Genomic DNA, 15108 nt, shown 5'->3' with positions numbered 1-15108 from the left:
TTCTATACCAACTGCCACACTACTCTAATTACTGAGGCTATATAGTGTTTGCAAGTTGCCTGGTAAGGCTAGCCTCCACTCACTGCTCTTTTTTTTTTTTTTTTAAAGTTATTTCTATAATCCCAGGTTTTTGCTTGTTTAAATTTCCATATAAACTTTAAAATACTCTGTCTAGTTCCAGGGGGAAAACAAAACCCATTGGTATGTTGTTGGAATCATATTAAATGTATCCATCAACCCAGGGAGTACTGGCCTTTTCATGATATGGACTCTTCCTATCCAAGAACACGGGTGGGGCTGGGTAAAGAGAGAATGAGTTCCAGCTTCAGGGTCTGGAGGCTGGTGTGGGATGAGATGATAAGTATGGTGAGTGTGAAGCCTGAATTGATCTCACCCACACACCCGCCACCCGCTATGGTAGTGTTTATGGCCAACGTTCATCCCAACTGTTCCTAATTTTCTCCTATCACTTGAGATTTTCAGAGAGGACATAAGAGGCATTGAAGAAGTTTAGTTGGACACACTAATTTCATAATCTCCTGAAAATCCAATTTAGAATTGGGACTGCTTGGTGTCACGGTAGTGGTTGGTGGGAATGAGGAGAACCGAGGAAGGCAAGTTACTAGTTTAGTAGGTGCTTCCCACGTGCTAAGACTAGGAAGGAGGTTTTGCATGGAGAGGGAGATTCCCAGACACCCCAGAACATGTAGCTGGGTTCAGCAGCTTGCAACTGCTTAATGCAGGGGGTAAGATCCTACAGCATGATGCCAAAGGCGACCATATGAAAAATGGGGTTTAAGTTTTAAAAGTGAAAGAGAAAGGCATTGATGGATAGCAGAGATGAGCCTCGGCATGACGCTGAGATCCATGAACTTTTCCAGTTAGGCCCTTCTCTCCACCCATACAAGACTTCCTCCAGACAAATGAGCCTGTCGTTGGTCCTGGGCCGGGCATATTCCAGCCACACCCAACAAGTCAAGGTGCTCAGCAGCAGTGCTAGCTCCTCTGGGCATCCGCACATGCTGTTCCTTTTCCCCGTGGCTGCCTGGCATCTCTTGCCCACTCTTCCAGGCTCAGCACAAGCACCCCACCGCTTCCACAAAGGCAGAGTCTTTTCTGTGTGCCAACTGTTGCTAATGTTTAGCCTACCCTTGAGGAGCCCTCCGGTGCTGTGTGCTCTGCCTGCCTTCTCCTGAGCACTTTCCCCTGGGCTGTGCCCACATGGCGTGCTTCAAGGAAGGCCTCCCCCATTAGACTCTGAGCTTCTCCAGGGCAAGGACTTCGCTTGTATTTCAGAACTGGATTTATAGACACATCCAGTATGTGTGTGCACCAGTGGACAGGCTAGCAAAGCAATAAGCAGAAGGTTCAAATCCCAGCCATCTGCCACCATCACTTACCACAAACTAAGTGACCTTAGACAGGGTATTAAACCTCTGTTAGCCTCAGTTTCCATGATCATAAAATAGAGAAAATGAAACTGACTCCTCATAGGAACATGAATAGGATTAAATAAGATAACACATGTGAAATGCCTAAAAGGCATTCAATTAATGTTAGTTACTATCGTTGCCATTAATGAGATCTTACATAATGAGGTCTGAAGTTTGAGCTTTACATTTAACAAGAAGGTGTGGGGCTGGCTTGGACTCACATTTCCTGCAGGAGAGGTCCTTCTGCCACACTCTATCCCTTGCAATACCTGCCCTGCTCCCCCTGAATTAGGTGTGGTGGGACCTGCCAGTGAGATGCACTTGGAGGGGTTGGGGAATGGAGTGTGCTCAGGAGCAGCTGCCTCTGCTGCTGACAGGGGGCACCACAAAAGTTCAGAAACCTGAGCTGGAGCCCCAGGGGGCACAAGAAGCCCAGCAGGACACAATCACAGCACCATGGGCTTTCTGGAACATTCCTTAGAAATGCTTGCTGAACAGCAAACCCCAACTTCACATAAGGTCCCGTCGGAAAACCGCTGACAAAGGCCCGGTTATGTAACTGAGACTGCAAATTATTAGCACAAATGGTCCCCAACAGAAGTGGAAGAAACACCCCCTAAGGCCCAAGTCGTTCTCCAGAAGGATATTGCAGAGAAAGTTGCTTGCATTAGCCCAAGTATCAGGAAGGATTTTCTTCCCTAGGACAGACTTAATTGAAAAGCTTCAGAGAACAGCCTGCCCACCAAAAGAAGCTATGCTGAGGCCTGGGGATCTCCCTGGGGGGCTGCTACGTCTTTCTGCATTCCCCGGGAAGGCGTGGAGAAGGAGCTAGGGGAAAGTTGATGGCACCAGTACCCATGCATGCGGAAGGGAAGCCCACCCTGCTGGCTGGCCCACAGGGACTTTTTAAGGCATGTCCTCCTTGGGCTCCTCCATGGTCAGCATCTAGTAAGCTCTAGATGAATGATGTTGAATGAATAAATTTTTCTGCATCTCAGGCTCCAGGCCTGCAGGGATTTCCAGTCGACCAGGAGAAGAAGCAGGTCATCAAGCCGAGGAGGAGGGTGCAAACAGATCACCTCCCCCTAGCAAGTGCCCATCTGCCTCATGAGTGACCAGCAATCCCTGGCCCTCCATCATCTTACAGGCTCCGGTTACTGAGACTGGCTCTGTCTGGGGAGAGAGAAGATTCTTCTAGGTAAGGGTTAACACCCAGCTCTCAGCAATGTGGAGTGAGTTACCGCATAGATTATAAATTGGTGAGGGCTTCATAAAGAGCCACTGAATAAATAGGCTATGCTTTAAAAGCCCTTAAATGTGGATTTAATTTTAAACTGCAATTCGAATTTGGAAAGTTGCTAAATGCCAATCCGTGCATGTGTCTTGGGTGGCCGGTCTGAACAGAGGCGTGTGTGTCTACATGATACAGCTTCAGAGGCAAACTGCAGGGCCTTTACTCCACATGCAGCCTTCCCCCCGACCCTTACCACATTAATACTGTCTTTGGCAACACTGCCAGTCAGAGCATTGGACTTTGAATCCACCGCAGAGACAAATCAAGGCCTTCAAAGCTAAGCCCCCTGTCCTCCCCTGACGCCATCATCCTGTGTAGGCCACGGGCAGAGGTGGCCTTCCCAAGAGGCCAGGCCCTCTCAGCTTCTGTAGGCTGGACTGGTTGGGATCTAGTCTCCGACCTTCTTCAGAGTGAACTTCAGAGACCGTGCCAACGGCTACACAGTAGCCCCTGGAGACACTCCTACCAGGCACAGGGCAAAGAGCTCTGAACCAGGGTCCCAGCTGCTCTTTCTATTCCAGCTGGGCCACGAGCTGGCTGAGGGATTGTCACCCCATCACTTGACCTCTCAGGGCCTTAAGCTTCTCACAGAGAATCCAGATGAAAACGCCTGCCGGCCTGCTTCACATAGTCCCTGCGAGGATGAAATGAGATCATGGCTGTGAAATAGTTCTTTGGAAACATAAAGCTCCAAGCCTACACCATGGGTAATTACTGTGGCTTCAGGACAGTGCCCTGGAGAGCCACTGTCCCAGGCCAGGTTCAGTCCGTCCCAGCCAGGGCACAACAGAGGGGAGGGAAGGTGTTCTTGCCTGATGTCAGGAGCCCAGGGTCTGGGCCTGGCCGCCCACCCAGCTGTGTGACCTGGAGCCACCATGGTGCCTGTCTGGGCCCCCCCATTTCCCACATAAAATGAGAGGCAGATCCTGACCTTAAGGGCCCCTTCCAGGTCCACGTGTTACACGTCCATGAACCAGACCAATAGTTGTCTGGACAGTGTCTCTAATGCTGTTCAGAAGCTTATTCGGGGACTTGCAGAGCCAGTGTGTCCAGCCAGGCAGTCAAGATTACACAAAAGGAGCATCAAGCAAAGTACCTGGCCTTTGGGAGCTTCAGGTGAAGTTAGGAGGGCAGGACATGTAAGGCACATCACACCACTGCGCCAGACTCTTTCACTCATCATAAACATTTGCTGAGCACTTGTTAGGGAACAAATAGACACATTTCACTTATGGGGTCTATTTAGTCTCCCACTTCCCTATGAAGGAAACTTCTTTACCTCCATTTTCATAAATAAGACAGAAGGTCAGAGAGGCAGAGCCACTTGCCCGAGGACACACAGCGGTTAAGTGACAGAGCCAAGAAAATGCATGTCCTGCTCTATTCCAAAGTCTGTGGTCTGTTGCACAAGGGGCTTGCTGGCTGGAGTTGGCACAGGAGGTGTTGTGGATGAGAAATTTAGTTATTTGTTCCCTTGTTCACATCCCTAACCCCACATAATTCCAAAAGCCTTAGAGTTGTGTTTATAATAAAAGGTATACAATAATTGTAAAAGATCAAAATGTAAAAGATCAAGCCCCATTGAATAGAAAAGATCATTATATCTGACACCTGAACTAAAATATTTTATATAAACCACTTGTTCAGCCATTCACCTTTAGTCGATGAGCGTTAATTGAGTATTTCATAGATTCCAGATGCCAGGTGTTCTGTGCTGAGGTATTGAGCTGAAAGACATACTCCAGCCTCAAAGAACTTACAGCTGGGGGTAGGGGGGAGCCTATGTGTGTGCATGTACACCGACATGTATGTGTGTGGGCATGCACGTGTGTGCATGGATGTGTTGAGTGTGCTGTACGTGCATGTGTGTGCGTGTACGTGTGTGTGTGTGTGTGTTGAGAGAAAGGGAGCAAGAAGGTCAGCCTGACAGTGTCCTGTCTGAGGCAAGCATGAATACCAGAAGCAATGGAGTGGGGCCTATTTCCCAGACTTGGGGAGTCAGAGAAGATTTCCTTGAAGGATGTGTGAGAGAGGTTAGGTAACACAAGTATTTCAAGTATTATAGCTCCTAAGCACAAAATTTAATTGAGTTTTCTGACAGCCAAGGCCAAAAGGGGAAATATGATCTGTTCTATAGTAGTCTAACATCAAGGAGGACTTCATTTTTCCTGTACTAAAATCTGAGATCATGTATTTCAGGGTCATTGCCTATAACGGGCGGTGTCTTCCAGAATGGGCTTACAGACAAAGCAAACCTTCATCAAGTGGCTGTGACTTACAGCAATCCCCCAAGAGAGCGGAGAGTAGAATGCCAGGATGTCCCCCACTGCACCCCACTGCCTTATCTGACTTTCCAATTCTCAACACTGGTACAGCCAGTGAGTGAGAAAAACGTAGATGTGGACAACGAGGAAATAAGGACACGAGAAGGGAACCTTATTTTGTTAAGAGCCTACCATGTGCCAGGCCCTGCACCACATTCACACTGCTCATTTAGTACTCCCAACTCTTCAGAATAAGTGTCCCTCAACCCCCTTTACAGGTGACAAATTGAGACTTACAAAGGTTCAGTGGCTTCCCAAGGTCACTTAGCAGCAGCTTGCCGTTGAAGGAGCTGGAAATTGAACCAGCCTACACTGAGACCGTCCACATTCTCCACTGGGCCACCCACGGCTCTCACCCATTCCACTCATTCTAGATTGCCTGAGCACCTGCTCCAAACCACTCACTGAAGGAAGAGGAAACTGAGGCAGACATAAGGAAGTCACCTGGACCAGGCCAAGGACCGCAGCCTTGCTTTTCTGACTCCCAGACAGATACCATCTCTCCTCACACCTTTTCTGCCAGGCCCTGGTGGAGCAGCCAGTCCAAAGCCTCCATCTGGGGCACCTGGGTGGCTCATCAGTGGAACATCTTATACTTGGTCTTGGCTCAGGTCATGATCTCATGGTTGTGAGATCAAGCCCCGTGTCTGACTCTGTGCTCAGCACAGAGTCTGCTTGAGATTCTCTCTCCCTCTCCCTCTGCCCCTCCCACTCATGCTCTCTCCTTCTCTCTCTCAAATAAGTAAAGAAATCAAAAAAAGAAAGAAAAAAAAAGCCCTCACCAATGACTACTTCTCAGTAATGAGGAACTTGTTAGAACCCCTCTGCCCTTTGCCTGTTCTCCATCCCAAGGACACTGCCACTTCAGTACAGCCCCAAGGGCCGTGCACGCAATTCCTGAAAGAGAAAATACATCCTAGGCTCCATCCAAAGGCATGCAGGGTCAAAATCCTATCCATCTTCCATTACAAGGCGATCTCCACCATGCACAGGGAAGCCAATTAAAGTAAGAGGGGAAATCCCTCCGCAGCCTTCTCTGTGGATGCTTTTCTCCCCTTCCATCCTTCTTTTGATTTCTGAGATCGTGTGCAAATACTTAATGACATTTTTAAAAGCCAAATGAAAGGTTTAACAAAACTCTTCACTACTTGCAAATTATCACATGAAGAGTGCCATCACCGGGGCCATGGAAGGAAATGCCCTGAACTGACAGGCTCTCGCTGGGATTTGAGACGGGAAGGCAGGTGGACAGGCAGCAGGACCCCTCCTGCGGCGTGGGCTCCCCCGGCCCAGCCTGCTGCCAGGCTCAACCCTGGGCCCCCCCGGTTATGTGAGGCCACAAGCAGCTGGGTGGCTGCAGGGCTGGGCCAACGAAACGGGTCTCTATGGTCCCACCATGTTTTGGCCTATTGCCCTTTGATTTGTCAGTCAGCGTCCCACAAAGGAACTTTGGTTCAGAGCATCATCAGAGTGAATGATCCCACCCACCCTCATTGTTTTGCAAGAAGAAATGTCTATATATATATCTATCTATCTTCCCACTGGTGCCCACACCCCCAGCCCCCTCACAGCAGAACAAGAGCACAGGAAAGAGAAAGGCAGCCCTGGTCACAGTCACGGTCACGGTCATGCAGCCGCCGCTCAGATGCAAAGCTCCAGCCCTTCCCAGAGGAGAGCCCGCTGTCATGCACACGAAGCATTTTTTTAAGTAGATTGTCAGGAACTTTTAAAAACTTAAGACTGAGAGGTTGCCATTCCTGGTCCCTGACTTCTCCTTTGTCTTAAAAAGTCAGCAGCTTCGTGACCCCGACGGGAGGCCAGGGATCTTGGCCTCCGACCCCTGCCGCTGGCCCCGTGACCGAGGGCCCTCAGGCCCCATCACCCATGGCTGGCGCGATAATTATGATGGGGGGGGGCTGCTCACCCAAATCGACTTTGTATGAGGTTCTGTTTGTTTGCCAGGGCGCGCTGGAACCTTTCAATTTTATCGCCTTCCTGAGATTGTATCTATGTCCTCCCCGATTCAAGAGGCAGCTGTTGATCGGCTGTAATGGCCTGGTGATTTCTAACAAGCTCCTCGTCCCTCTGCTGACGGCCTTTCTCAATCACATACCTGAACAAGCAAGACTTAATTTTCCCCTTTTACTATCAGTAGCTCCACAGAGTGAATAAGCCCCTGCCCCTTCCTCTGCCTCTCGAGCCAGGGTCCGTCTTTAACCCTTCCCAGCTCAGGCTCATACCCTGGGTAGATTTTTCCTCACTAACCTCCCAATGTTTTAACGAGGAGGGTGAGGCCGGGTAAACCGGGACACAAAGTGATTTGGAGGGACGGGGTGGAAAAATCCAGATGAGCGCCAGCTTGGTGATCAAATATGCTTCCTGCACAGGAACTTTGCTCAATATGTTTCAATCAGATGTTCAAGTCTCCGTCTTCGGCCAAGGGTTTTCTTTAGACACCCTCATCAAATCTGACCAGGTGTGAATCATGGTGCTTCGCCGGCTCCACTGAAAGGTCCCTTTGTCCTACTCACTTGAAAAGCTCGCTAAGCAAATTAATTCTTTTAAGTGAGATCACAGGGGATGGATACAACCCCCTGATAGAAGAAAACATTGTTCAAGGTGGAAGGAGGAGGATCTGACTAACAGTCCTGAGGTCTAGGCTTGGCCCTGCTGTTAGGGACGCACTGTGTGGCCTGGGAGAGAGCACCGGCTCTGACTTGTTTCAACAATAAGGAAAAGCTGTCCCAGGCCAGTGCTCTCTGGGCTTCCACTTTGATATGCTAATTCAAGATTCTCTCTGTTCCTCTGTTCCTCCCACACCCTGTTTCTCTCAGCGTGCCACCCGCACGTTCTCCTGAGACCCACCGAAACTCCTCATCTACTTTATATCAGTCAATCAACAAACATTTGCTGAGGTCCCTCTCTGCCAGGCACACTGTTCCAGGTGCTGGGATACGGCCATGGAGAAACAACAGATGGAGATCCTGCCCTCTTGGAGTTTACATTATAGTGGAAGGAGATGGGTCATAAATATCCAACACACACACACATCTGCACATGCACACCCCAAACACACGTGAAGATAGATGTGTAGTATAGTCCGTCAGGAGGTGACATGGGCTTTGGAGAAGTAAAGTGCTAGGGAATGAGAAGTCCTGAAGGAGGGGGACAGGAAAGGACTCATTAACTGGACAACATTTAAGCAGGGACCCGAAGTGGGCAGCAGAGAAGGTAGCTATCATGATTAGGAGAAGAACACTCGAGACACATGGAACAGCCACTGCAGAGACCCTGAGCTGGGAGCCATCTGGCCACATGTTCAAAGAACAGCAAGGAGGGCATTGTGGCTGGAGCAGAGTGAGCAGGGGAAGGAGGTGGGAAGGCAGCCGCGGATCATGTGGGTCTCACAGGCCATTACAAGGGCCTTGGCCTACTACAAAGAGATCATATAACTTGTTACGCAAGATTCTAAAGTTTAGATTTTTTTTTTTATTCATTTAGATGAGTCTCCCTTGACCTCCCAATTCATTCAAATGAAAAGAGTATGGCCCCAACTGATGGAAGGATGCAAGAAAATGCACAGGAAAATCTGAAGAGGCTACTAGAGCAGGAGATGGAGTTCCTAGAGTGATCCACGTGGGTGGAGGGAGGCTGCCTGCCATGCTGAGGGGAACCCACGGTTTCTTCTCTCAAGTCCGCAGCTCACGGAGAGGACGCTGCCAAGGGGTGGGACTGGATGGTGGGAGCCCTCAGATGGTATAATCGAGATGGAAGCAGAGAAGCTAGTTCAAGGACTTTGAGGGGACACATCCCCGGATGCCACCCAGGTGGACCCAGCTGCTGAGAGAAAGAGCAACCTGACATGAAGCAGAGGACTCCAAGGAGGAAAGCCCTTACTTCTCCAGGGCCGACAGAGGCTGAACAGATACTCTGGGGTGAGGAGATGACACCAGAGAAAACCAGCCCAGCAGAAGATGATGGAAAGGAGAAGGAGGAAAGACAGACTTAAAGGAAGAGAATTCCTGGACACAGCACCTCAGAGTTAGCTAATCTGTTGAGCTCCACCCATACTCAAACATTTGCCGCATTTGCCTATCTAAGGTGTAGACTCTGGAAGGGCTTGGACAACAGGAAGCATCCAAGGCCACAGCCCTTGCCCAACAGAGGGTGGAGTGAAGAGAAAAGGGAAAAGGGCTTCTGGGATAGCAGTCCCCAGGGTGGAAGTTGGAGGGATCCCAGGAATTCCCCCATCTTCAGCTCTTAACTCCATAGCCCAGTTCAGAAGGAGGTAGAACCTGTCTCCCCAGCACCCCCACTGTCCTGACACCATGGGATTTCATGTCGGAGCTGTGGATCGCTGAGTCCACATGGAGATGCCCAGGACGAGGCTGAATTGTTCCCCAGATGCATGGGGTCCTTTGCCCAGCAGACTCAGGAGCAGGTGCCAGGGGTTGTGGAGGAAGCCCTGCCAGCTAACACCCACGGAGGAATGAGGGCCACAGCACAAGCTCAGCTGTGTCCCACCCATGACAGAGACCCAGCACTTGTGGCTGCTCCCACAAGCACTCCTCCGATTGGGTGGGGGGTCTTTCTAGACCTGTCCTCTCCAGTGTTGTGCCCAGGCCCCAGACACTGAGATGCATGGGCTTGGGCAGGTTCGAGGGGCTGCCAAGTGGTCACCCCATCACCAGGATAATGGCCCCTCTGGACCATTTCCAGTAGCCAATTAAGTTGCCTCTTTGATTGGAAGAAAAGGTTCTTTCAGCAGCTTCCAGGTCGAAGTGTTATAAACAAACTTGGGGGATGCAGGCCTTTAGGGTCCTTCACGTCCTGTGGCCTCACACCCACCCAGCTTTCTAACACAATGAGAATTAAGAGTGATTTCAGGTTATGGAGGCCCCTGAAAAAAAGGCCTTTCATCTTCCACAGAGGATAAAAGTGAAGGATGGACTGGGCCAGAGGTGTCATCCCACAAGGATTTGTTTGGCCCACCAGGCTAGACTCTGGTTTTTAAATGAAGTGGTGAGTGAGAGCTATAGCCTTTCTTTTAAATTGTCAACCTCCTACATGTGGGTGGGCAGAGAGGAGAGAAGGGGCATCCACTGTGTACCCAGGAAAGATCACGAAGGGGGTTCCTCCAGACGCCTCTCTTCTGGCTGCAAGAGTTTGGGCACCCCCAAATCATGCCGGCCGTGGCGGCTGGGCCAACGCCGCCTGCAGACCTACTGGATGACAATTAGTCACTGTGGGCCCGGATGGTCCAAGTGGAGACAGCTCCGTGACCTCGGAGTGCTGAGCAGCATCCAGGTCGAGATGGGGACTTGAGTGGGGAGGCCAGGACACGGCAGGCATCGCTCCATGTGGCCCTGGCAGGTGTTGACTCTCTGAGAACCGCTGCCTTGAAAGAAGAAATGGAGCAGAGCACGAGGGGCGCCACCATCCGCCAGACCCAGAATGAGCCCCACGGCAGCAGTCCAAAGCTCTGCACAAGACACTTGGTGAAAAATTGGAGCAACCAAGCGGGTGGCGGTGTTTATTGAAAGAGAGATGAATTCCGTCTCCTTCCAAGTCATTCTGTGCCGGGCTGGTGAGTTCAGAAATAGCTGGCAGTCATAAAATCACAGAATCCCATTTGTGGAAAGGAACCTCGGAGAGCAGTGCCTCTGACCCTTCCCTTTGTAGATGAGGAAAGGGGATCCCGACCAGGTTAAGTGACTTGCCAACAGCCACGCAGGGGCTCTCAGGGGCCCCGCTGCCACACCCACCTTCTCGATGTGTGTGTGTGACCCTTCTCCCCTCCCAGCCCTGGAATGGCAGCCTCGCTGCTTGCTCAAGGCCGCAGGCCCTGCTGCAGTATGTGCAGGAGCCCTCGTGCAAACCAGCAAGCGGTGCCCCCTCCACAGCCCCAGGAGGGCCTAGGGATGTGTGAGCTGAGTGCGGTTGAATTCCAGCCCCATCCATCTGCACGCCTCACTCAGAGCTCCTGTGCAGAGCACGAGTGCAGCCCCCATGCTCCAGATCATAGCTCTGTGAGCACAGCCCCCAGGGTACCTACTTCCTCTCCTCTCTCCTGTCCAGCCCCGGGGCCCTTCCTTCTGGTGCCCTCTACCACCAACTTCACCTCCCCTGTCACCGTGGTGGACTGCTGGCTCTCTTTCTCTGACCCCGGGATGATTCCAGCCCCATCACCCATCAACACCCCCAACCACTAAAGCTCAGTGGTCAGCCTGCAGGCGATTGAGAGCTTGGTCTCAGAGATTATTTAGAGCAAGGGGAGGAGGGGCAAACTACGACCCCTAGGCCAAGTTCAGCCTATGTCTGCTTTTGTAAATACAGTTTCATTGGAACCGTGATTTACATATTGCCTAGGACTGCTTTCAGGCTACAAAGGCCAAGTTGGTAGTTGGCAACCAAGATGGCATGACCCACAAAGGCCATGATACTTATTATTTGGCCCTTTACAGAAAAACATTTGCTGATCTCTGATCTAGAGCAACCTTTCTGAGGCTCAGAGAAGTTCAGGGACTTAACCGGTGGATGGCCAGCCAGACTCAGAGTGCAGGTCCCCTGACACCCAAGTGTACCCTATATTTCTTGAAGAGAGCCTGTGAGCTTGAACATTCCCAGACTCATGCCTCATTGCCAGCCTTGTTTCTATAGGAAAATCACAGAGGTGAGCCAGTTCCGCTCAGAAAGCATGAAGGTAATTCAGAATTCATCTCAAAAGAGGAGCCTGGGGCTCCATCCCCACAGGTTGTTCCCAAGAACCCATGGTCGCTAAATCGCTCTGCTCTTGCCTTGCGCCCACCAGGACTCCATGCCAGCCTGTCGCCTGTGGGTGCTGACATCGTCCGCAGGCCCCACAGCCGATCAACGCTTCCTGGTCTCTGTTTGGGGCTGATGACCTGAGATGCATTTGCCCTAGTGCCCTTGTGCTGAGATGTCACTGCAGCGGCACATCCTCTGCCATCATGCATGGAGAGGGGGTGGCCAATCAAAAGGACTCCAGAGAGCATGACATTTGGCTGTTCTATAGCCACTGTCCCCAGTAACTCATAAATCAAGTCAATTTTTCTTTACAAATAACAAGTTTCCCTTTTTTTCTCTCCCCACAGCTCCTGCCCTCTCAACCCCACTTGACAGTGGTTCAAAGAGTGCAGTCCAGGGGCCTAATGACTACCATTTTCTTGTGTTTGCCACAAGGAATCTGGCTGCTAAGAGGAAGAGCCCTGGTGGGCCAGACAGGTGCCGAGAATCTGTGCAGGTCCAGGGTAACACACCCACTGGTGAAGGGAGGGGCATGGCTGAGCAGCTGCCCACTGTGTGCCAGGCCCTTGGCCATTTCATCTCAACAAGTGTTGCTAAGAGGCAGGAACAGCCTGCCCCATTTTACCGATGAGAAATCTAAAGCTCACCCTGGACATGATCATTCAGCTGGTCAGTGACAGATTTGTAAATCAAACTCAGGTCCGCCTGACCCCCAGTGTATCCTTTTTCCTCCACACCATGGTGTCCCCAAGGCAAGAGTCTAATGAGCAGGTTCAGAGCCTAATGAGCAGGTTCCTAGATGGTGAGGCTCCATCCTCAAGAGGCCATCTTCCAGCCAAAGCTGTTTCCCCACAAGGTCCACACCCCTCCCAGCACACCCAGAGGTGGAACGCTCCCCATCAGGAAGACCCTGGGGTGAGCCACGTCCACAGCAGCATCTTCCTTGCGCTTCTCTCCTGTCTTGAGTCCACACTGTATTGGATTTAATGAACTGCGTTGACAGAGCTCCCTCACCTTGCGCCCTAAAACACAGCAATGAAGCCGATCCACTGGAGCCCCCCAGGGAAGTCTTCATCAGGCCAGCACAGTGCAGGGCACTGAGGCGGGAGCTCAGCTCGGGCAGCAGCCTGGCACAGCAGCTTGAGCCCAGACCAGGCGGCACACCTGGGCTTGCGTCTGAGGGCAGCCACCCTCCCTCTGCACGATCTGGGGCAGGATCGTAACTTGTCTATGCTCCAGTCTGTAGAATGGGGAAAGAGAGCCAACGGCGCTGCATCCCCGTGGGAATGGCAGGAGCTGATACTCATGCAGTTTCGGAATAGTGTCTGGCACATGGTGAGAGCTATGTAGACACTAGTTAAATCTTATACATACATATTTTTAAATATCCGCATTGCATTTCGGTTTTGAGTAATGCTATTAAAATCCTCCTAAAATGCTCACTTCCCTTTCTCTGCTATGGAAGGTAGAGCACAAGAAAGCACTTCACTCCAGAAGTAAAATGTGGCAAATTGCATTCTGATTAACTGATGCTGCTCTGCACGACCCTGGTTTTATAAACCGCATCTTGGTGAAGATTTCAAAGCTCTTTCCATTCCCTCGCTTGTTTTAAGATAGGAGTGTAACGATGAAGTAGCATAGCTGGGCTTTTAGAAAACACATCTGGACTTAGAAATTCTAAGTGGTCAGGTGGGCAGATGGGGCCGGGCCCGCCTTGCTCAGACACCTGGCAGGAAAAGCCCCTGGATGTGGACCTCTGTCTGTGTCTCTCCCCCTCCAGAGCTGGCTCAGCATTGAGAAGGACCTTAATTATCATCTAAGAGAAATTTGTAGATGAGGTAGCCAAGGTTGAACAGGATGATAGAAACCAGACTATTTAAACCCATCACTAAGAATGATATCCATATTTTACCAATTTCGGCTCCAAATGACATTAGCTTTTCCTTTAAAAATTAGATCTATTTCTAAAAGATAAATATCTACTCCCCACTGAGACTTTAAAAGAATGGGCAACAGACTGTGACTACATTTACTTGTATTAACACGGAAGGTATGGCCAGTTTTATCCCTTGGTATCCTAGTCTACAAGATAGGGAAGACCCAGCTTCAACTCAATTCACAAATTAGAAAAGACTGGCAAGGAATTTCCCTCATGGCAGGCAACACTGGGGCTTTGTGCTTATATGAGGAAAGGCAAATCTTTGTCTCATATAGGCATTAGGGAGTCCCTAGAACAGGGCTGGCGACTAGAGACAGGGACACGCACCCACATGTGCATGCACACCACCCCCCCATGAGGCCCTCGGGATGAAGCTAAGCCACTGCAGGTGGACCATCAGACCCTGGGAACCCAAGGACCAGCAGTTAACCAGATAGGGAGGCTAAACCAGGGCTCCTGGGTGGGCATCTCAGTAAGCAGGTGAGTCATGGACAGGTGCCAAGACGCAGGTGACAGTTGGCCACCCTGGCAGCCCTGGAGCTGCCTGGCATTAAGAAGGTCTCGTGGAGACAGTAGGACCCAGCTAGGGCATGAGGATGGAGTCAGGGCTTGTGTCTTAGAAGGACTCAAGAGAGCAGAGTTGGGCTCAGTCCTGAGAAACCTATGCTGGCAAGCAGGTCATAAATGTAGGGTGTGGGATGCAAGGAACTGATAATGACCCTGCGTCTGGTCTCAGAACAAGGTAGAAGTTCAGCTCTGCAGCCCACCACCAAGGTCAGCTCAGGACCAGGGCACAGCTCACTTGATGTGGAGTCCTCTGTGATCCTGAACTGGCTTTCTGGGATCCACTGCCATCACAGGTCTCCACTGGGCCTTCAGCGCAGTCTGAGTGGTTCTAGCTACATCAGTTAGAGGAGGGCAGCAGGGCATTGAGCCAGGCAGGAAGCAGATGTCTGGGGTCTTGGCTGAGCAAAACTGTCCCAGGCTAGAAGCTTCCCCTGGGAGGGGAAAAGCATTCCTATGTGGTCATCGTCTTGACAAGGTATTGAGGCCTAGTTGCAGATAGATGCATGCCCAGATCAGGAATCCCCAAGGGGCTAGTGGCAAAGAAAGCACATTGTACAGACTGTGCTGATGGGGTAAAGGCACAGTGAGCCCCTACCTCATGCAGCTGACTCTCCCCAGAAGAACTCTAAAATAAGTTCAGCTCTATCTCTGGAGCCCCTACCAATCTTCTCCTGATTTTGTTCCCGATCCTCTTTACTTAACTGCTCCCCAAACTGAATCTCAATGTCTAAGCCCAAATGTCTTAATGTTACTAAGATTCCTTCAAACCATTAAACTAATTAG

At 50.7% G+C, this 15108-nt stretch overlaps 1 pseudogene; it reads left to right on the top strand.

Moving 5' to 3' along the window:
* The window catches only part of LOC144296401 (putative elongation factor 1-alpha-like 3), a 98554-nt pseudogene extending 87291 nt beyond the window's left edge, over positions 1 to 11263 (top strand).
* Positions 11264 to 15108: the final 3845 nt, after the last annotated feature.

Source organism: Canis aureus, chromosome 24 (genome assembly GCF_053574225.1).
Source record: "Canis aureus isolate CA01 chromosome 24, VMU_Caureus_v.1.0, whole genome shotgun sequence".
Lineage (NCBI taxonomy): Eukaryota > Metazoa > Chordata > Mammalia > Carnivora > Canidae > Canis > Canis aureus.
Note: the sequence above shows the minus strand (reverse complement) of the source record. Positions and strands in the feature narration are given on the sequence as shown.